The 25,022-nt window shown below is 28.4% G+C and overlaps 1 protein-coding gene across 1 annotated transcript in view; it reads right to left on the bottom strand.

Moving 5' to 3' along the window:
• LOC129958682 (uncharacterized) overlaps positions 1–21,202 on the bottom strand; it is a 37,105-nt gene extending 15,903 nt beyond the window's left edge. Inside the window, exons 1-2 of the mRNA XM_056071324.1 lie at positions 21,066–21,202; positions 8,008–8,062 (exon numbers count right to left, since the gene is read on the bottom strand). The gene's annotated coding sequence lies outside the window, so the exon portion shown is untranslated. The remainder of the gene's footprint in view (positions 1–8,007; positions 8,063–21,065) is intronic.
• Positions 21,203–25,022: the final 3,820 nt, after the last annotated feature.

A 25,022-nucleotide genomic window follows, 5' to 3' on the forward strand; every position in this document is an offset into this window, starting at 1 on the left:
TCAAAGCATTTGTTAAATTTTTTGGCAAATGCAATTTTTTTTCTTCAAAAGTTGATATGCGAGAAATAAAAACTATATCATTTTCTTCTTTCTTTTTCATGTTTCTTTGGGAAAAAAAGAAACTTGAAAAATAAACTCTTTGAGCTTCTTTTCCTCTGTATTTCTCAGCATATTCAACAATAACTAAAAATTGTCGTTTCTCTACAGTAATTACCTACAAACAGATTGAGAACATTTATACATATGATAACCGCTAATATCATATGTATATAGAGTCATATATAGAGTCAGATATAACATGTCTTCTATAAAAATGATATTAAATCAACATTTAACATTCTGCGTTTTTCCTTTTCAATGTAAAACAATAAAAATAAAAAACTGAGCATCTGCTTCTAGATCTATAATTTGATATAATATTTTCATACAGAAATTAGATATCATATCAAAACGATAATTACTCCAAAAAATTCTGACCTATTTCATTATATCTGTTCAATTAAATGAATAGCGCTTTTTATAGAAAGCATAACATTTCCCTTTTGATGTGAATGATTCTTTATGAAATTGAGGATCAGAAGAAAGTACGAAACAATTTCTTACTAAATAAAACTTGTATGTATGTTTAAATAAGTATATTTTTGGAATCTTTTTCCCCCAAGAATAGTATGTTGTAAAAAGAATTGATTGTAAGAGGAAAATATTTTTTAAAAATACTTCCAATGTAATATTTACATTGCATCTAAGAATAAATTCCAACGTCTTTTTTAATTAGTAGCAAATGTTAAAGTAAAATTTTCAAATTACTGAGAAAACACATTCTAATTCTATTCAATCTCAAGCTTCTTTATTGAAATAAAAAGATTAGGAAAAATATATATGTTACTCATATATATTTATTTACTCATATGAGAATAAAAGGACAATGCATACATAATAATATTTCGTTGTAAAGTTAGCTTCCAGATATTTTATTAAAGTGAACGAATCAATCCATTTCACTCTCTGTAGCAGAAAAAGTGATAAAACTTATTTTTACTTTCCAAATAAACAATTCTGCTAACAATGCCTGTAATTTAAGAAAAATCAATCGACCTACTTTCATCAAAATCTTATCTTAAAAATCAAAGAGTATGTAAAACTAAAGAAAGAAAATTTTGGTTTAATATATTTTATTATTGTTATACTCGTTTCATATACTCTTGTATGAAATAATCCTAAAGCAAATAATAGATTTACAAGCAATATTTGAGTTCTTTTAAATTACCTTTTTCCTTTAATTTCGCATTTTCTGCAAACATTATTGCAAATGCAATATATCTGCAAACATGTATTCTGAAAATGAATTTTCATCAATCTATAAAAACGCACATATTTCCCCGTGTGGTTCAATAAATCACCTTACAATCAAAACACTCTTAAGACCCTTACTTAGAAACGATAGCATCAAAGCAAAACTGTTTTAACCTCAATGGCATCAACCCCCTCCCCCATGCAACCTTCCAACTCATCGATGAAATGACCGGAAGAAACATAAATCACGGTGGGAATAGTAGGGTCCACACAGTCGTTCGCGAACGAGAATAGCTAGGTTCGTGAACGGGAGTAGCTGGATCCACACAGTAGCTCGAGAATGGGAATAGTAGGGTTCACACAGTCGTTCGAGAACGAACATTTACAGAAAACGGCGACTTGAATCAGTTCGTTCACTTAGATGACCACCCGTTCGATCGCGAACGACCCACCTCTAGATAATTCATCTTCCGTTTTAGTTCCAGCCCACGTCTTTATATTAGGTTAGCTTACATTTATCTATCTACCATTTGACCTACAGCTACCAAATTTGGTACGTGTATAACCTTGGAGATCGGGAATGTGCACCTGGGGTCCCTTTTTTTGAAATTTTAAATAAAAACTAACTTTCCCGCCAAAAAAAAAAAAAAAAATCTTCATTTTCCACCGCCAAATGAGTAAGGATTTTTTTTTTTTATTTTGCTGTATGTAAACTTATCAATTTGCATGCATTTCTGCAGTAATATGTAACAGATTGGTTCCAATAAATTGATATTTTGGAATTGTTTTAAATAACAAGATGCAATTTCGAAATAATGCATCCCATATTCATTTAATAGGATGAAAAAGAACTGTGAATATGCTGGTCACCAAAAGTGGCTAGTACTTATATAAAGCTCAATGTGTGTGTGTGTGTGTTGGCCCTCTACAGGCCAGACCGTTTGACTTACAGCTACCAAATTTGGTACATGTATACCTTGGAGGTCGGGAATGTGCACCTGGGGTCCCGTTTTTGAATTTTTAATTAGAATTTTAATTATTAATTAAAAACTAACTTCCCGCGAAAAGAAATCTTTTCATTTTCCCCACCGCCAAATGAGTAAGGCTTCAGTTTTTTTTCTCACGCTAATGAGGCTTAAGGCTTAACATTTTTCGGCCGATTATTTCAAACGATTCTGTTTATTTTCTTAATGTTTGATGCATTTAAAATTAAACGATCTTTCAGATTCATTCTGAAGTACTTTTGAATTAAAATAAAAAAAAAAAATAAATAAAGGAAATTAAAAATTTCTAATCCGCATAGCGTTACCCCAACTGGCGTAGAAAAATTCATGCATGCGCATTGTGTTCTGATTGTTGACAACTATTATCAACGGATGCGGACTAGATTCAAATTATTTTTAGGTTAGTTGTATACTTTTGAAATTAAAATGTATTTATGTTAGTTATATATTTTTTGTATATGCTTATAGTTTTAAATTCATCGTTTTTTAAGTAATTGTTTTAACCTGTTTTCAACCGATTATTTTAAACGATTCGTTTCACTTTCTTAGTGTTTGATGCATTTAAAATTAAACATTGTTTATTAATCTATCTGCTCATGATGAATCTAAAAAATTTTGTTGACAAATTCTTCAGATATTACATAAATTAAGAAAGGTATTCTTTAGTGCCAATATATTCTTTAAGATATTCTTTATTTTAGTTAAAACGCTCAGTGACGCTGTTTTCAGTAATCATATTATAAAAAAAGTGCTTTGTTTCAGTAAAAAATATTATAATATTAATTACAGATTAATCATTTCCACTTTAATTTAAAGCATAAATTCTACGGGAGCTAACAGAAAATTAGAGATACATATTACGTTATGACTGAAGGCCTTTATAAAATTAATAGCCGCCTTTGGCGACCAGCCGGTTCGTCAATCTTAAATGTTCGTTAAAATTTTAATAATTAAATATATTATGCAATTCCTACTTTAATAGATTCTTCATCAAAACATTTTAAAACTTCAAATTTTGATAGTCATATAATTCACTCATAATATTATAAAGGCCTTCAGTCATAACGTAATATGTATCTCTCTAATTTACTGTCAGCTCCCGTAAATTTATACTTTAAATTAAAGTGGAAAGGGTGAATCTGCAATTAATATAATAATATTTTCTACTGAAACAAAGTATTTTTTTGTAATATGATTACTGAAAACAGTCACTGAGCGTTTAAATTTTATGGGCACTAAAGAATATCTTTAATTTATGTAATATTTCAAAAATTTGACAACAAAATTTTCTCAGATTGATCAGGAGCAGATCGATTAATTAACAATGTTTAATTTTAAATGCATCAAACACTAAGAAAATAAAACGAAACGTTTAAAATAATCGGTTGAAAACAGGTTAAAAAAAAAAAAACTACTTGAAACTATAAGCATATACAAAAAATATAAAACATAAATACAATTTAATTACAAAAGCATGCAACTAACCTAAAAATAATTTAAATCGTCCGCAATCAGTCACAACAATCAGAACACAATGCGCATGCGTGAATTTTCAACGCCAGTTACGGTAACGCAAATTTTTCTACGCCAGTTGGGGTAACGCTATGCAGATTAGAAATTTTTAATTTCCTTTATTCTGTTTTATTTTAATTCAAAAGTACTTCAGAATGAATCTGAAAGATCGATTAATTAACAATGTTTAATTTTAAATGCATCAAACATTAAGAAAATGAACAGAATCGTTTGAAATTATCGGCCAAAAAATCTTAAGCCTAGCCTTTTTAGCGTGAGAAAAAAACTGAAGCCCTACTCATTTGGCGGTGGGGAAAATGAAAAGATTTTTTTTTCGCGGGAAGTTAGTTTTTAATTAATAATTAAAATTCTAATTAAAAATTCAAAAAAGGGACCCCAGGTGCACATTCCCGACCTCCAAGGTATACATGTACCAAATTTGGTAGCTGTAGGTCAAACGGTCTGGCCTGTAGAGGGCCAACACACACACACACACACATTGAGCTTTATATAAGTACTAGCCACTTTTGGTGACCAGCATATTCACAGTTCTTTTTCATCCTATTAAATGAATATGGGATGCATTATTTCGAAATTGCATCTTGTTATTTAAAACAATTCCAAAATATCAATTTATTGGAACCAATCTGTTACATATTACTGCAGAAATGCATGCAAATTGATAAGTTTACATACAGCAAAATAAAAAAAAGAAGTGAAAATCTGAAAAAGAGAAAAAGAAGTGAAAGATATGATTATCAATATCTATAATTAACTCACAGCGATTACCTATCTGGTAACAATTATACTCATTTTCCTATTTCAATAAACTATCTGTTTAACATCTACTTGTTTCCACCAATAAAACATTTCTAATAATATTTTCCAGCTCTATTAATTGGTGGAGCAATAAGTGCAGCTGTAAAAATGTTCAATAAAATAATCAGAAACATTCATATTTAATATACAATCAATTTCCTGTTATCATTCCTGAATGGGAGCAAATTTCTGTGCACTGCATGTGCTATATTATATATATGTTCTGGATGCACTATAACATTGAATGCATATTAAGTGGAATAAAAATCATACATGTATGTACAGAGAGAATTTATCTATCATAAAAAACGTTTTAAAAACAGCAATTAATGGTTAGTAGCAGTGTTTCTTAATCCATGGGTTTCAAGCTTGACTGGAATGATATAATACTGTCTTTCAGATTTTTCCATATTTGACAGTAAAAATTCATAATGAAATGCAATGTGATTCAAACTTTTAATTAACAATTCCTAGATAATTATTTAAAACTAGCCGCCTTTGGCAACCAGCCGGTTCGCCAATCTTAATGTTCGTTAAAATTTTCATAATTAAATATTTTATGCAATTCCCACTTTAATAGCTTCTTCATCAAAATATTTTAAAACTTCAAATTTTGATTGTCATATAATTCATTCATAATATTATAAAGGCCTTCAGTTATAACGTAATATGTATATCTCTCATTTTCTGTTAGCACCCGTAGAATTTATACTTTAAATTAAAGTGGAAAGGATTAATCTGCAATTAATATAATATTTTTTACTGAAACAAAGTATTTTTTTTTTGTAATATGATTATTGAAAACAGTCACTGAGTGTTTAAACTTTATGGGCACTAAAGAATATCTTTCTTAATTTATGTAATATTTCAAAAATTTGTCAACAAAATTTTCTCAGATTCATCATGACCAGATTGATTAATTAACAATGTTTGATTTTAAATGCATCAAACACTAAAAAAAAAAAAAACGAATCGTTTAAAATAATCGGTTGAAAACAGGTTAAAAAAAACTACTTAAAAGATGATGGTCTTAAAACTATAAGCATACACAAAAAATATATAACTAACATAAATACACTTTAATTACAAAAGCATGCGACTAATCTAAAAATAATTTAAATCGTCCGTTGATATTGGTTGTCATGCCAACAATCAGAACACAATGCGCATGCGTGAATTTACAACGCTAGTCACGGTAACGCAAATGCGTGAGTTTTTCTAAGCCAGTTGGGGTAACGCTATGCAGATTAGAAATTTTTATTTCCTTTATTCTGTTTTATTTTAATTCAAAAGTATTTTAGAATTAATCTGAAAAATCGATTAATTAACAATGTTTAATTTTAAATGCATCAAACATTACGAAAATAAACAGAATCCTTTGAAATAATCAGCCGAAAAATCTTAAGCCTAGCGTCATTACTGTTGGGAAAAAAAAACTGAACTCTTACTCATTTGGTGGTAGAGAATAATTTTTTTTGAGAAAGTTAGCTTTTAATTAATAATTAAAATTCTAATTCAAAAAAAGGGACCCCAGGTGCACATTTCCGACCTCTAAGGTATACATGTACCAAATTTGGTAGCTGTAGGTCAAATGGTCTTTTCTGTGGAGCGCCAACACACACACACACATTGAACTTTATATATAAGTATAGATGTTTTTTTAAAGCAAGCGAAGAGGGGAAAAAAACTATTCTAAAAAACTGGGTAAAGCAGGTGTTCTTATTAAATAAGTAATTTTTTTTTAAAAATGAAACGAAAAAGGGGAAAAGTTATTCTATAAAATTGTGTAAAGCAGATGTTCTGTCTTAGAAACTTCTTTTCCCTTTCCAGCTGTGTTGCCATAGAAACCGGCGCACAGCTGTTTACACGTTTATGTTTATCTATTCGGATTTTATAACATCTAATCAGAGTAACGGTGAATATCAGTGTGTTCGTGTTCGTCAATAAAAGTTAATTTTTTTAATAACATGATTAACGAAAACAGAGTCACCGAGCATTTGAACCTTATGGGAACTAAAAAATATCTTTCTTTATGTAATATCTCAAGAATTTGTCGACCAACCGGTTCGCCAATCTTAATGTTCGTTAAAATTTTTATATTTAAATATTTTATGCAATTCCTACTTTAACAGCTTCTTCATCAAAATATTTTAAAACTTCAAATTTTGATAGTCATATAATTCACTCATAATATTATAAAGGCCTTCAGTCATAATGTAATATGTATCTCTCTAATTTTCTGTTAGCACCCGTAGAATTTATGTTTTAAATTAAAGTGGAAAGAATTAATCTGCAATTAATATAATAATATTTTTTACTGAAACAAAGAATTTTTTTATAATCTGATTAATGAAAATAGAGTCACTCAGCGTTTAAACCTTATGGGCACTAAAGAATATCTTTTTCAATTTACGTATTATCTCAAGAATTTGTCAACAAAATTTTCTTAGGTTCATCATGAGCAGATCGATTCATTAACAATGTTTACTTTTAAATGCATCAAACACTAAGAAAATGAAACGAATCGTTTAAAATAGACGGTTTAAAACAGGTTTTAAAAAAACTACTTAAAAAACGATGCACTTAAAACTATAAGCATATACAAAAAATATATAACTAACATAAATACATCTTAATTACAAAAACATGCAACGAACCTAAAAAAAAATTAAATCCAGTCCGTATCCGTTGATAATAATTCGTCAACACAATGCGGAATTCAGAACACAAAGCGCATGCGTGAATTTTCAACGCCAGTTACGTAACGCAAATACGTGATTTTTTTTCTACGCCAGTTAGGGTAACGCTATGCGGATTAGAAATTTTTAATTTCCTTTATTCTGTTTTATTTTAATTCAAACGTACTTCAGAATGAATCTGAAGGATCGATTAATTAACAATGTTTAATTTTAAATGCATCAAACATTAAGAAAATAAACAGAATCGTTTGAAATAATCCGCCGAAAAATACTAACCCTAGCCTCATTACTGTTGGGAGAAAAAAACCCCGGAAGCCTTACTCATTTGGCGGTGGCGAAAATAGAAGATTTTTTTGGCGGGAAAGTTAGTTTTTAATTAATAATTAAAATTTCAAAAAAAGGGACCCCAGGTGCACATTCCCGACCTCTAAGGTATACATGTACCAAATTTGATAGCTGTATGTCAAAAGACCTGGCCTGTAGAGCGCCAACACACACACATTGAGCTTTATTATAAGTATAGATTAGATGGCAAATGAATTATTCATCATACTTATTTGTTTGGAGGTAAAGGTGAAAAAAGTCAAGTAAGATCCCAAGCACTATTTCTGCTCACATCAATTTTTTAAATACAAAAATGATACTGCAGTTCATAGTAAAAAAGAAGGGGGGATAATTACCTTTTCCTTTTCAGTCTTAATCTTTAAATCAAGAAGAGTTATCACCAGGAGCCACCTGAAAGGAAGACAATTTCTTTTAACTGTAATCAATATTTATGCATTGAAATTACTATAATAAATGCATACTTAGTACTTATACTTATTTGAGACTAGCCGCTTTTGGCGACCAGCCGGTTCGCCAATCTTCATGCTCGTTAAAATTTTAATAATTAACTATTTTATGCAATTCCTATTTTAATAGCTTCTTCATTAAAATATTTTAAAACTTCAAATTTCAATTCGCTCAGAATATTATAAAGGCCTTCAGTCATAACGTAATCTCTATCTCTCGAATTTTCTTTTAGCTCCCATAGAATTTATACTTTAAATTAAAGTGGAAATGATTAATTTGCAATTAATATAATACAATTTTTTACTGAAACAAAGCTTTTTTTTGTAATATGATTACTGAAAACAGAGTCACTGAGCACATTTAAACGTTAGGGCACTAAAGAATATCTTTCTTAATTTATCTAATATCTCAAGAATTTGTCAACAAAATTTTTTCAGATTCATCTTGAGCAGGTATATTATAATTAACAATGTTTAATTTTAAATGCCTCAAACACTAAGAAAATAAACAGAATCTTTTAAAATAATGGGTAGAAAACAGGTTAAAACAATTACTTAAAAAACGATGAATTTAAACTAACATAAATACAATTTAATTACAAAAGCATACAACTAACCTAAAAATAATTTAAATCGAGTCTGCTTCCGTTGAAATGTAAATAATCAGAATACAATACGCATGCGTGAATTTTCAACGCTAATTACGGTAACGCAAATGCGTGAATTTTCAACGCTAATTACGGTAACGCAAATGCGTGAATTTTTCTACGCCAGTTGGGGTAACGCTATGTAGATTAGAAATTTTTAATTTCCTTCAATCTGTTTTATTGTAATTCAAAAGTACTTCAGAATGAATCTGAAAGATCGATTAATTAACAATGTTTAATTTTAAATGCATCAAACATTAAGAAAATAAACAGAATCGTTTGAAATAATCGGCCGAAAAATGTTAGCACTAGCCTCATTGCTGCTGGAAAAAAAAAAAAAAAATACCTGAAGCCTTACTCATTTGACGGTGGGGAAAATGAAAAGATTTTTTTGGCGGGAAAGTTAGTTTTTAATTAGTAATTAAAATTTCAAAAAAAGGGACCCCAGTTGCACATTCCCGACCTCCAAGGTATACACGTACCAAATTTGGTAGCTGTAGGTCAAATGGTCTTTTCTGTAGAGCGCCAACACACACACACATTGAGCTTTATATATAAGTATAGATAGATGAGTGAATTATATGACAATCAAAATTTGAAGTTTTAAAATATTTTGATGAAGAAGCTATTAAAGTAGGAATTGCACAAAATATTTCATTATTAAAATTTTAACGAACATTAAGATCGGCGAAGCGCCTGGTCGCCAAAGGCGGCTAGTATTTTATAAACCTTTACTCTGATTAATATTAATTTCATTTCATTATTTATTAAATTTGACATCTTTTAAAAAATGCCCTTACTATTTGAAGCATGATAGATAACAACAAATCATTAAATCAGACAAACTGTAACGAGATAAATCTTTTCTAAAATGTCTTCATTATTTTTATAAAAATTTTAATATATATTAGACTACAAAATAAATTGTTTGTTTTATTTACATTCAGAAAATGTTTTTTTCATTTTCTAATATCCCATGAATTTTTAACGATTTACATCGGCAAAAAATATAATTATAAAAGTATTTTTCATGTGATTTTTAACTAAAATTTATTATTTAAAAAACATTTTTTACAGGATATGTAGCGAGAAATTGCTGCAAGAATTAAGCACCTTAGCCAAAAATACTAAGCACATTTTTACATTCCAACATATGTAAACCTGTATATTTTCTAAGCATAAGTTTTTTCTGTTTTATAGCAAAGCATTGTTTGAATTGAAATATGCTTAAATTTGAAAGAAGGAATGGGGAAAAAAAAGTCAATGTATTATTTTAATACATGTTGGCAATCCTCAAAACGTTTTCAATGTTGTTGGGAAATTAAACACTTTTTTCAAAATTAAGGTGCTTAAAAATGATTTCCAAATTTTAGCATTTTTCATGACGCTATGCATCCAGTTATATCATAATACATTCTTTATAGCTTTTTTCTAAATAGAAAACTTTTATTTAATGTCATAAACTGAAATTTAATGAAATATTTATCATACACTAAAAGTTAGATAATTTTTTAACAGATTAAATAAAATCACCCTTTGAACTAACTGATCGATATATGGAATTGGAAAATACAGAAATTCATTTTAAGAACATGTTTTTAAAAATTAAACATTTGAAAGTTTTTAAGCAAATTATACTCAGAATATTTTAGTTAAAATAAATTCCTGCAGGAAACTTTGAATTTCACTATTTTTAAAGGAAATATATTTTATAAGTTCAGTACTTTATTTTAATCAAAATTATTCGCATTAAATCTACAGGTATAAGTCAGTTATCTTTGATCACAAGAAAAAAAATAATACCCCCTACACTGATTTAAGCTTTTGCTCTTAATGTTAAATAATAATTATAAGAAATTGAACTTATAAACTTAAAAGAAAATACTTTGAAATTAAAAATAGCAATACTATTATGCTATACAAAAATATTTTGAGGTTAGTACGATTTTATTTCTTTTTTGGAATTCAATGAACTTATGCAATTGTAGAGAAAATATCATATTAAAGATTTACAGCAAAATATTATCAAACACAATAATGATATAAAGAAGATTACATAACATTATAGGAAGCACATTACACTTTTTTTTTCCATAAAATAAAAAAAAAAAAAAAAAAAAATCTGTTATGGTTTGTTTTCATGCCATCCTGTTATTTGAGTAGTTTATTTCTCAGAATTGATTCTAGGGAGCTAAACACTTACCCATATTAATGTGAACTAGAAGAATTGGAATATTTAATAACATTTCTTCTACTCAGGTGCCCTGATTGTGATAATAAAAAAGCATTTTACAAAGCTGATGGGTAATCTCAAACGACATTGAATGGGAAACTGAAGGATATTGGAAGTAAAGAATTTTCAACTCTAAAATAACAAAATGCATGCATGTGTATAGGGATCCTTTACTGCTACTTTACTAATGACTACTGACATTCATTGAAAAGAAAAGTTCATTTTCCACCCTACTATTTCAAATAACAGAAAAGGAAAAACTTTTTTTTGTTTTTAAATAATTGGGTTTCTTTTTCCAAGCCTGGGAAAATGAATATAGGATCATCAGAAATACTACCTTAAAACAAACTTTTACATCTTTTTTATACAGATAATGTAAAGCAATGTTCAAATAATTTTTTTAAAAAACCTTATTTGGGTTTCATTTTAAATCAGAGCCTCTGGCATGCATCTGAATGAGTGCTTGAATTATTTTATAATAAATAACAAATCAAATTTAGATTTTTTTACAAAAATCTGAAAATTGATAGCATGCTTATTGTTAATTTTGTGCTTCGGAATGTATATGCTACTGCGACAATAAATAAAAAATTTTTAAAAGGATTCTAGTGTACTTAAAAAACAAACATTTTACTTTATATTAGACTACCAGTCGACTTTGGTGACCAGCTGGTTAGGCAAGAGAAATACTGTCTAAAATTTTCAATTAAATATTTATGTACCAAGGGTCTCTCTTGAACAAAATATTTGTAAGCTTCATATTTCGCTAGTCACATAACTCGTATTATTATAAAAGCCTGACGTTATTTTGTTCCTTATGCTATATATTTCCCTAGTTTGCAATTAATTGCCATAAGATTTAAATTTGAAATGAAAAAGATAAAATTTCAATAAATACAAAAAGTTTTGCTGAAAACCAAACCAAGCATATTTTTAAAAAATGACTACAGAAAATTGAATTCTCAGGGCATTGTAATCTTACATGTATCACAGAATGTTTTTTTATATGTATAATTTATGCAATATTTCAAAGAATTGTTCAGTAAAAATTTCCGATTCATCATAAAATACATTTTTACCTTCAAAAAGATTTAAATGTGGTAAATAACATTTTATTTCATCAATACATTCACTTCTAAACACAATTACGAAGTATAAATTTTATTGAGTCCTTTGATCCTATAAATCATATACTATATAATTATCTTGAAAATCTAACGTTTCAATCTTCTGCGATCAAGCTTAACTGAATTATAAAGCTTTTAATATCTTTATATTAGGACAATTAACAATTTCATTATTTTAGACAATCAGTTTGGGGGAAAGTCCAAGAGCTGATTGGCTGTTTTCTTCAAGATGGTTTATGAAGACGTCTAAAATCGAGCATTTTTATAGAAATAGAATAGACATTCAAATTTTCATAATTCAATTATTTTTAATTGTAAAAGAATGAATTTTTTTTTTATTTAAAATAATAGCGTTTCAAGAATACTTTATTAAACATGACTCGCAGAACAGATTATGTGTATAAAAATTTAAAATTCATAAGTCGCCAGAACATTTATTGATTGAAACTGAAAATATGATTAATTTATTTAGATAATTTTTTATTAAATATATGCATCAATTACTAAAATTTTAGAAATTAGCCACTGGTCCCTGATTAGAGCAGATATCCTGTATATATTAAACTGTATATGGCTTAAATAAAACTGAATTATTGAATTAATAATACAGTTATTTTAAAATGTCACATAAAACATTTCCTCTCATTAATTTTTTTATAGAAAAAATTACATTTCATATTTATTCCATTTCATACAAATATGTGTTGATCATTGCACCCTCCTAGGTTTGGTTTATAGTTAAGAGATAAATTAATCTTTCATTTTGAATTTTTGTCAACATTTTGTGGCAATGTGATTGCAGAGCTAATTTTTCCCACATACTTGTACAAGTTATATTTTATTTTCATTTCGTGAAATATAATTTTTAGAAAAAGTAATTAAAGTAGTTTTTAAAAAAAAATCATTAAAAGTAGAAACTTAATTTACAGATTAAAACAATGATATCATTGAAAATATTATTTGAGCTTTAAAATTATGTCAAAATAAAATATGAACTGTAGTATTTTTGGAAATTACCACAGAAATATACCAGGGTTTTGTTTAATTTTTAATTAATTAAATTTTTTAAAAAAAACACACTCCAAGGCGCACATTCTTGATTTTCAATGCATACATGTATCAAATTTGGTAGCTGTAGGTCAAACAGTCAGGCCTGTAGAGCGCCAATATACAAACACACACACACATTGATCTTTATTATAAGTATAGAAAAACAACCTTTTACGAAAATCATGAAATAATTTTGATCAATTATACTATCGTTTTTATGCTAAAATGGACAAATTACCTCATGTTTGTTCTGGAGAATTTAATTACTTACATAAATTTAAAAGAAATGAAGTCGATTATTATTATTAATTTTTTTTTTGGTCATGAGTTGATCCTACTTCTTATCTACTTAATTAATTGATTTTTTCCCTTCCTGACTGTGCAATCGTTAGATATACAAATAATTACACAGTTTATTTATTTGATTTGTGGTGTTCTTTGTATATATGAATATGGCAAGGATATCAGATATTTTCATGATTCTGAGTATTCAAATAATTTTGAGTCTAGTGAATTTTTAAAATTTATTTTCAAAAATTAAATGTAATAATACCATATATTGCCAATTTGGTGCTAAACATGCCCATGCAAGAAAATTGAATGAACTTCTACTTATGCAAAATGAACTCTTCTTCCAGTGACTTGTTTCTTTAGGGACTATCATAAACAAAGACATATGGCAAGATGTGTTCTCATGATGGACACACAGAATCCATTCTTTAGCACGGAAGAAAGTTAAAGATGATTTTTCTAACCATATAATCGTCTTTTACTTATTAATCGATTAGGTTTCGTAGTTATAGTACCACTATACAATATTTGGCATTAACATTTGTGAAAAGTGGCCTGGGAATCGTTGATCTGATACATTTTATTTATGAAGATGCTTTCTAATTGTAATTATTGACACTGGAAAATACGGATGCTGATTGAGCTCTATGGTCACTTTTGCTGCTATTGCTCTCTTTTTAGACATTATCATCTGCTTCAATATCCTTCAGTCTCTTTCACTCAGCTTTTCTCTTGCATCTCTATTTTGTTTTGCCAAGCTTCTTTTACTGCTTTAGAGTGTAAAATGTTATGACTTTAGATAACGTGTCTTTAGAAACGTCTAAAAGCTGGGATGTTTTGGTGACAGTAGCTTTAGCAAGCCCTAGAATTTGATCTCTTTGAAAGTTTGTGAAGTCTGACATTAAATGTTTTTGATAAATATCCAAGACATTAGCAACTTTACTCAAGCTACTTCATACTACAATGACATACACATATATTATATATAATATTTTAATGCTACGAAGAACATTCTTAAATGTCACTTTTATTCATAGGTATTTCCATTATTCTGATAGTTACTTGTATATGGTAAATGCCCTTTTCACTATGAAGATTAGAAATTTGAAAATAATGTGTTAACTTTAAAACAAATAAAGTGAAAGTTTGAATGATTCTGCAGGCAAAGCTAAGAGAAAACATATACACTAACATTACAGATGAATGGGTGTGTTGGCACTTTACAGGCTAGACCATTTAACTTAGAGCTACCAAATTTATATATACCTTAAAGGATGGAAATTTGCACCTCACAAATATTTTTTTGATGTTGAATTGTGGTGTTTTCCTGTGATAACTTCTAAAATATAAAAATTTTGTAATGCTTTAAAATAAAAAAAAATTTAAAAAAAAACTTTTTAATAATAACAATTTAATGATTGTGTGAATTTTTTTGCTGAATTTTGGCAATTTTTTAAAAGTATTTTTCATATCTAAATTTCAAACAGTAGATTACCTTATTGCCCTGACACTCAAATAATTTTCATTGATTCATCAATTATCCGATTCCATGATTTTTTTTTTGCATTGCTGAAAGCTAAAGAACAAAGTTTTTGTTTAATATCTGTGTAGTTTAGGAGACATAAAAAAATTGAAGTTACAATATCATTACATATATAAAATAGATGAATAGCACAATTATGTTTTTAATAAAGCCACAGAACTGGTCTCCATTAAAAAAGTTCATCTACACATTAAGTAAAACAATTAAAACAAGATGGCTTTAATATCTGATAATTTGATAAAATCATGGATATTTATATCTAAATGATTTATCTGAAATCAAATCTAACCAGCTGATCACAGAGGCAAATATTATACAGATGGATGTGTGTTTGTATCTATGTATATTGATGACTTGCAGGCTAGACTGTTTAATCTAGAGAGACCAAACTTTGTACATATAAACTTTAGAAGGTGAGAATGTACATTTCGGGACAAATTTACTCAAATTAGAATTTCAATTAAAAATTAAACGAAAATTTTGCATTTTTTTGGCAGTAATTTCCTAAAATATTACAGTATAAAAATTATTTTTACAATGATACAAATATTTTAAGCATATTTTCCAATAATTTATTTAATCAAAATAAAATTAAATTTAACCTGCATGAGCATGTTATGCATGCATGGGAAAAATTATCTTTTATCAACGTGCTGGTATCACGTTAACAAAAGCTCAAATTAAAAGATTAAGTTCTCTTACTGCAAACTAAGCCTAGAAATGTGTAATTTTCATCACATGTCTCCAAGAAATAAAATATACATTTTTTAGAAAGATAAATTCAAGTAAAAAAAGTATCCACTCTAATTGAGTCTCAATACCTAATTTCTAAATAATTAGAACTAGGTATATACATATAATAGGAAGAAATGATCTAAATTCTCCTTGAATCATCAAGAAATATTCTTGAGAACATGTAATGTTTTAAATAAAAAGTTAGACCCACTCTCTTGCAAATAAAACTGAGTTAACTCAGATTTGGTCACATTATCTTATCATTATATATGAAGGTTGCAGAATCACGATTCCTTAGGACCAAAGGACTGCATAAAATTGACTTCATAAATTTTTCAGAAGTACATTTATTAATTGAAACAAAATATTATTTATATCGTTTCAATTTGTTTGCAAGTAAAACTTAATTTTTTAATAAATCAAAGAAATTTGATTGAATAATTCTTTGAGATATTGCATAAATTATCAAAAATATTCTACAGCACATGAGATTTTAATACTGAAGAATTTTCTTTTCTGTACTCATTAAAAGAAAAAAACATTTTTGTTTCAGAAAATAGTTTGCGTTTTAACGGTGTGTGTAGTGAGAAATTGAGTCAAAAATTGAGTACCTTTAAGCACTTTGTAAGCACATTAGCCAACAAAATTAAGCAACTTTATATATGTAAGTAAATGCAAACCTGCATATTTTCGAAGCATAGATTAACTTATGTTTATTATAATGCAAAGATTTTAATGAAAATTTTAATTTTAAATGTCCATTCTTTAAATTTTAATATTTATTTCTGTATATGCACATCTTCTATTGTAAAACAAAAAAGGCCCATAAAAATGAAAAAAAAAAAACTATCAATACTAAAAACTTTAAAGTCAACTTTTATAAGATTAACAATCAAGATCTGTGATCTTTTTTAATATTTCTTAAAATAATAAACTAGCAGTTTATTTAGGTGGATATATCATTTCTGAAAATGTCATTGATGTAGAATTATAGCATAACCAAACAATTTGTATTTGATTTTCATATATGCAAAAAGAAATAAAATTCGACATGGATGGGGGTAGAAGTGTAAATTCATTCCAGAATGGTTACCAGCATTAAGACTGGCAAAATGGCCATGAAATTGATCATAGGGCAATATCATGTTCTTTAATAGGAAAAAATGGTAGCATTCAGAAATGGTTAAGCTATAAAAAATGTCTTATCACTTCTAAATTCTGAAATTTAGTAAAGCCCCTCTTTTTAATGGTTAAGGTATATAATTATGTTCAGGATGAATTTATTAAAAAATATTTAAATATAGTACATTTTTGAATATTTGCATAAAAAATTGATTAAAAAACGCAGAAAAATTGTATAACTGGTTTATATCTGCTTAACTGATATAAATTATATCAGTTTAGCAGAAAAATTGTTTTAAAAACTGGACCCCCTGCCTTTTTAGGGGGGTGGCTAAAAAAAGGTATAAAACAAAAGTCTTCTAATGTAGAAGTTTATCAAATGATTTGCTTAAAACTTTGCATATAGCTTAAGAAATATATTATCTTAAGCTATATGCACAGAATTCTTCAACTAAAAAAAATTCTGTGCTTTTATTCATTCTTTAAATATTGGTGTGCGACAAATAACATGAAATTTTCAATTCTTTTGCATTATGAAGAAATAAAACAATTAAAATGTTTCTTACTGAATAGACTATTTATTCTCCAGTTCAAGAACTGCAGAGCATACTGAAAAATTATAATAATTTGAACAAAAATCATGCATTAAATTTTAATTTATGAGATTTTTAGTAAGAAAATTCTATTAAAGATTAGAATTTGAGAAAATATCATCTAAAGATATAAAATAACATTAAAAAACATATAAATGCAAGTATAAAAATCAATGTTAGTTCCCCCCCCAAAAAAAATGGACTTGGAAACAAAATTCTATTGGTTTTATAAAGAAACTTGTTCAAATATTAAGAAAATAAACATAATTTTCTAAAAATATTAACTCTGTAATGTAGTCACCCACATTAAAATTCTGAAAATTTAATAAAAATTTGATTATATATACTTCAGCTTTTAAAAAATTACAAAATAAATAAATGTGTTTATACATTATGTGAAAAAGTGAAATTAATTTAACAACTTCTAGTTTCCATACATAACAGAAATAAACTCATGAAGTTAAAAAACGGTCAAAGTCTCTGTACTTAGAAGCAAAATAAAAAATGCTAGTTGTGCTAGCTTCAAAAAGTACTTCAAGACAGCATATGGCATTGCTTTAAAATCTAACAAAACTCATCAATTGAAGAATTTTATTCAATGAACTGTTTCTGAAACTTTAAAACAAAAAGGGGGGAAAAAACACCTTTCATGACAGCATAAACAGTGGTAAAATAACATGGCTCAACGATTCAAAGGAGCAAAAATATTGTTTCGTATTTCAGACCAAATATGTAACATACTAAAGCAGTTTCAATGGAAGCATCTTTACAGCAGCTTTTAGCAAATATTTTTATGTTCAAAATAACTCTTTCTTGTACCAAATTCATTCAACTGTATTCTTATTTCATCAGACCAATTTGTGTCTTTTGTTTTTTAAAAAACACATAAAAGGTTAAACATACACTCATTAGATATAATTTAAAACGTTTTTTTTTTTTAGTGTTAGAGAAATTTTTTTAAAACATTTTTGAGCCTTAAGAAATATAACACAGTACGTATTTTGTATTGTCCTTCCCCGATTTCTATTCCAATAAACAGCAATACACATTGTTGAAAAAGAAAGTGGGAGAAAAAAAAGGCTGATTAAACGCTATTATGTGTTGGAATCCATGGATCTCTGGTCCAAATACTTCTCTTTTTTTGATACATCTGATAAACTTGTACCATTATGCTTTCGAATTACCATACTCAACGTGTGGCGAAACAGAAAGCTGCTTTTACACTTCAAGAAAATTAGGCATTTTTAAGGTGCTTAAAAATGGTTTTCAAATTTAAGTACTTTTTATCCTACTCTCCTCCTGATTAATTAAAGTTTAATCGCTCATGCTCACGGGAGCAGAAAATGAAAGAAATACTAATTACAACACACAGAATGACTTATTGCTTTTAATGATACGAGTTATATGACTATAAAAATTAAAACTTAAAAATCTTTGCTGGAGAAGCCTTAAAAAAAAATCGTCACATAAAATGTTTAGTTGAAAATTTTAGCAATCATTAAATTCGACTAACCAGATGATTACCAAAGGTGGTTTGTTAAGCAATAAATTTTTTGTTTATTTCCAAGTCAGAAAAGGTATACCTTAAAAAGGCATTAAACAAACTACTACTTTCAAGTAAATTCTGACATATTTCACTTATTCTTTCATAAATTACAACCCTCCTCCAAAAATTTCATTATCTTCTTTAAAAAATGAAAACCTCCTTGAAAAATTTCATGAACACTTCATTACTGACACAGTATCCAATTGCATATAGGAACAAATATAATAAAATAAATGAGCTGTTAAAGAACTTGGAAAAAAAAATCTAATGTGAAAAATTATCAAAAAAATATTTATATAGAAAGGTATTCAAAAAAGTTAAAAGAAATTTTACTCTTAAAACAGCTAAAAAAAATAGATGACTATTAGTTGTCATATAAATTGGATGTTATAATAAATTACATATATTATATATATTTATTCTTTATGAGAAAATTTTCCCGATTCAAGTTTGTTGAAAACTAATCAAATATGACAAGCAAATCAAATCATTCAGATTTGCAAAGATTAGCACCAGTGGTACAGAACCAATATATCTTTAAGCAACAGTAAGTCTCCAATGTAATCTGTTCTTAGAATTCATCAATAACTTTGTTTTAATATAAATGTCAAAGTAATGTGCCTTAAAATCAAATGAATAGAAAGATTAGCAAAAGTTTCCTCTTCAGTATTATAAAATGAAGGTAAGCATTGTTGAACGACTAAACATTTAGAAATGGAAATGTTAAGTAAATAACATACAATGAAAATTCTGCTTTGTACCATAGCTATCTTCAAGATGGTCATGATATACAGGCTACCTTGTTTTCCCCAATTATAATTATATGCTCTCCACATCTATACAGTGAGACAAGCATAATATGAAAAAAAAAAAAAAAAAAAAAAGAGCAAAACACTGCTATAAAAAATATTTATGAACTTTCAAAAATAGAGCTGCTTATAGAATTCCTAAGTGTTCCTCTATTTCCTGAAATAATGGAAAAACAACAAAGAGTATAAATGACCATAATTAAATTAGAATAATAAGTACCCAAGAATATAAATATATTCAACTGTGGTAAGTATTCCCTCACTGGAGATGAATAGAAATTCAAGACCCAAAGTTTTTGAAGTAAGTAAAATGTAATGAAATTGTTATATTTTTAAATCTCTGCATGTAAATAAAGAATTTAATCATGAATGATTAAAAAATAAATTTCATCGAGAATTAAGAAACCAAATTGAACTAACTGACACATTAATGCAAATAAATTTAATCGAGAGACCGTTTCGTTTTCGTTAATCGTTTCGATTTTAGAGAATAAAGAAAGCGTCTCTGCATGTAAATAAAGAATTTAATAACGAATGATTAAAAAATTAATTTCATCGAGAACTAAGAAACCAAACTGAACTAACTGACACATTAATGCAAATAAAAAATTTAATCGAGAGATGGTTTCGTTTTCGTTTCGATTTTAGAGAATAAAGAAAGCGTCTGTATTCTTTCATGACCATCAAGAAAAACTAAACCTACCTAAATTAACCAAAGAACATTCCACATTTAAAAGAAGACAAAAATATTTTCTTCACAAAATTCTAAAAAACAAACACAAAAAGACATATTTCAACAAGTAAAAAAAAAAAAAAAAACATGAATAATTTTCTTTACACTGAAAAATATGGTTCACACTGATGAAGCAGAAAGAAATTTTTTATTCATAAAACAAAAGACGAGAATCATGTATATGCGTTTTACTGGAAAAAATTAATTTTTTTCGTTTGAAGTATGCCGCCAAACTGATCTTTATAAAATGAATTAAAGTGTGTCTAAATACCAGATGGGGAAAAAAATAATAAAATTAGTAACATTTAGACTAATTCTACGAAATTCAGGATATATTAATTCCTGGAATGAGGAAATAACACTTAAAATAAAAATATATTGAACGCACAAAATTTAAGTCACTGTAATGGAACAATTGAACACACAAAATTTAAGTCACTGTAATGGAACAATTCTTTAGCTAATAATATAAAGTCCGAACAGATCAAATTGATGTATAATTATATAAGTTAACTTACTTCTAAAAAAGCACAGCCCGAAAATATTATCACTGCCTCAAATTTAAAACAAATTTCAGAAATTTACTTTGACATGATGAAAGCGTAATGTCAAATGGCGAAATGGTGAAAGGAAGCTACCCTCCTGAACTCCGAACTGTTACGGTTACAGATACCTTAATGCACCAAATCCAGAATTTCAAAATATTTTATTAACTTAGACGAGCTAGATGTAGAGATGCATAATCCACGGTTTTTTGAATAACAAATAATTTTTCTATTGTTATTTTTAAATATTTATTCCAAATATCTGTGATTTCAATCATATTATTAACAAAAATGATTAATTAGTATTAAATATAAAATTTATTTATTGTGATTAATATTTAATTTACTAATTTAAGTAACATGTGATTGCATTAATTTATCTATTTCAGCTATTGTTATTTTTATTGTTATTTTTTTAAGATTTTCTATTGTTATTGCAATGGGGACAATTAACGGTCACGTGTCAGGGACCAAACAAACCGCTTCTGTTCAATTTTCAACCCTTTCTGCGCATGTTGTGATGACTGCCGATAACATTGACGTAAATATTATGTTTGCCAATCAATTAAAAACTTCCGATTTTTTATTTCTAAGATTTATTTTCTCGAAATTTTCTTATTTATTTTCTTAGTTTAGTGCCGCTTTATTCTTTCCTTTCCCATATCCTCCTCCCCCTTTTTTTTTATCCAAAGGACACATTTTGACAAATGACTATGGCAGTGTTTTTGAAAAATTACATATATTCTTTTTTACATATTATTTAAATAGTATTGAATGTTGAATTTAATGAATATAGTTCCCCCAGTGAGTTCTTTTTAAAAATAATTATTACTCTTAGATAAGTTAATTCTTACTAATAAAATAAAGCTTACTAATAAAATTATTATATTTTTTTTCTTATGTAATTACTTATATAAATATTGAGACTTTGATGTTTTCAGTTTGCTCAGAGGAAAGAACATGAAACTCAAATTAGTATATATTGAATAAACTATGTTTACAATTTCAAATTATGAAACATAAAAGGTATGGATACCTTTTTTTTAAATCTATACAACTTATGAATAAATAATTTCATTTTAATTTGTAGAAATCATTAAAGGAAAACAAACAAAATCATGCTTTCATAATTTTTATTTACATATTACAAATTATATATATATATATATATATATATATATATAGAGAGAGAGAGAGAGAGAGAGAGAGAGAGATAAAATATATGATAATTATTTGAAAAAATATGATCAAATGTATGTTTCAATGTACTCACTAATTCAAAAAACTAAAAAAAAAAATATTTATTATTTATCAACATTTATTTTTCTAGACAGTTAGAAATAATATAAACACAGTATGACAAGAATGTCAATGTAAATGATCAAATCAATTTTATTCAACAGAAACATCCTAGATACTAAAAAACAGTTTTTTTTATCACTAATAAAAACATAATGGTGAACAATATACTTTTAAAGCAAAACATTTATGAAATTTTTTAAATGCTAAAGTTACACATTTATGAAATTTTTTTAAATGCTAAAGTTACACATTTATGAAATTTTTTTAAATGCTAAAGTTACACATTTATGAAATTTTTTTAAATGCTAAAGTTACACATTTATGAAATTTTTTTAAATGCTAAAGTTACATAGATAAAAATTACATTGAATGAATATCATAAAATAAAACAAAAACATACTGTATTTGCAATTAAGTTATAAGAAAACCAAATCAAAACTCACCCCAACAACTACCGAGGGAAGAACAGGAAACACCATTTCCGCTAACGGTTTTATTTTAGTCATCACACACACACACACACACACACACACACACACACACACACACACACACACACACACACACACACACACACACACACACACACACACACACACACACACACACACACACACATACTCGAATGATAAATTTCTAAAAATCGGGATTATTTGGGAGGGGACGCAGCGCCCTCTTTCGGAAAAAGAATTCTTAACACTGGCTCCCGATGACGAATGTCATCAAAAGGTCAAACACTTATAATTAAACAGATTACAAAAAGAAACGCATCAGTACTTAGGTCACTGACGAGCTCCAGGTGAACCGCTTTCGTGATGAAATAAACGAAGACGCAGACGTACATCTTCACGGTCACACACCTCTTCCACGACGAGGAGTGATCAGAAATGGTCCACAAAAATCTGTACCGGCTCTCAGGCACGCTATACCTGGTATGACATAGGACGCAGGCAAGTCGGCCATTGTTTGCTTCCGGGAATTCTGCACGAAACCATGCACAGATGACACAGTTTCTCACCATTTTCTTTATGGATGATCTTCCTCCCAAAATTCAATAGACCTGTCCAATTGCAGAATGAACTGATTGAACTCCTGCATGAATATATTTTAAATGGTACAGTCCTAAAATCATAGTTGTTACTGGATGGTGTTTTGGTAATATCAAAGGATGCTTTACACTCGCTGGCAAACTGGAGTTTCCAATTCTTCCCCCAACCCTGAGAAGTCCTTTACTATCCAAAAATGGATTAAGCTGAATCAATTTATCTGCACTCAACACATTTCCTTTCTCTAGTACGGAAATTTCGGTCGAAAATGCAACCTTCTGAACCAAATGTATAATCCTATCATGCGACTCTTTCAACTCCAAACATTCCAAATACGGTGTTGAAACCCAATTTTCCTCTACTATTTCCCACGAATCTCAAACACCAAGCAACCACACTTTGCAATCTACTCCAAACTGAAATTTTATTCCAAAGGTACTTCCTCGATAACCTCCACCTTAACCACAAAACAAACAACCGAATCTGCCTTTTGCTATCTAAATATTTCTGAATTACCCACATCCTGCGATTGCTTGACTGGTTTTTCAGGCCAATAATTACAATTCTGCAACAACCAGTCGGGCCCATACCACCATTTTTGACTAGATATCAAATTTTCAACAGAAACTCCTCTAGTGAGCAAATCTGCTGGGTTATCTGCCGATGGACAATAAAACCAATCATTCGGATTCAACTTTTCCTGCACCTCTGCAACACGATTCGCCACAAACTGCTTCCACCTCTTGGCATTTCCTCTAATCCAATACAACACTATCTGAGAATCCGTCCAAAATATGAATTTCCCAACAATTTTATAATAAACACCTTCTAGAAATTTTGCAAGTCTAACCCCTATCACAACAGCCATCAACTCCACCCTAGGTAACGTTAATGTTTCAAGTGGAGCTACTCTATTTTTTGACATCAAAAAGGGCACTACGTTTTCCAGTGTTATCGACATACCTTGTATAGGATGTTTCCCCGTAGGCTCTGAGCGATGCATCGCAAAATATATGAATTTCTGCCAATCCTTTCCCACAATCCTGTAAACAATTCCTAGGAATAACTATTTCCTTCAACGTCCTAATTTCGTTACACCATGTGTAATCCACTAATCCAAGTAAATTTTCTGGTAAATCATCATCCCAGTCCATACCCCTTTCCCAGATCTCTTGTAATAAACACTTAATTCTTACTATAAAGGGTGCAATCAATCCCACAGGATCGAAAATTCTCGCTGCAGTCTGTAAAATACAATGCTTGGTATTGTCCAAACCTCTTAAATTATCCACCAACACTTTCACTTCCAACGACAAAACATCTTTGTCGGGGTTCCAATTTAGCCCCAGCACTTTCAACTCAACTCCTTCACTCTCACAAAATCCGTTTTTGATCCACAAAGCTCTCAAGTCACTACTTTTGGACCTTAATTTTCTCAACTTAAACCCACCACTACTCAAAATTGCCACAGCATCAGATGATTCCATCACACTATCCGCACCAAAATACAAATCATCTACATACAAACCAGAATTTAGCATTGACACTGAAGCGGGTCTTTCAGTTTCGAATTTTACAATGT

Source organism: Argiope bruennichi, chromosome X1 (genome assembly GCF_947563725.1).
Source record: "Argiope bruennichi chromosome X1, qqArgBrue1.1, whole genome shotgun sequence".
NCBI classification, from domain to species: Eukaryota; Metazoa; Arthropoda; class Arachnida; order Araneae; family Araneidae; genus Argiope; species Argiope bruennichi.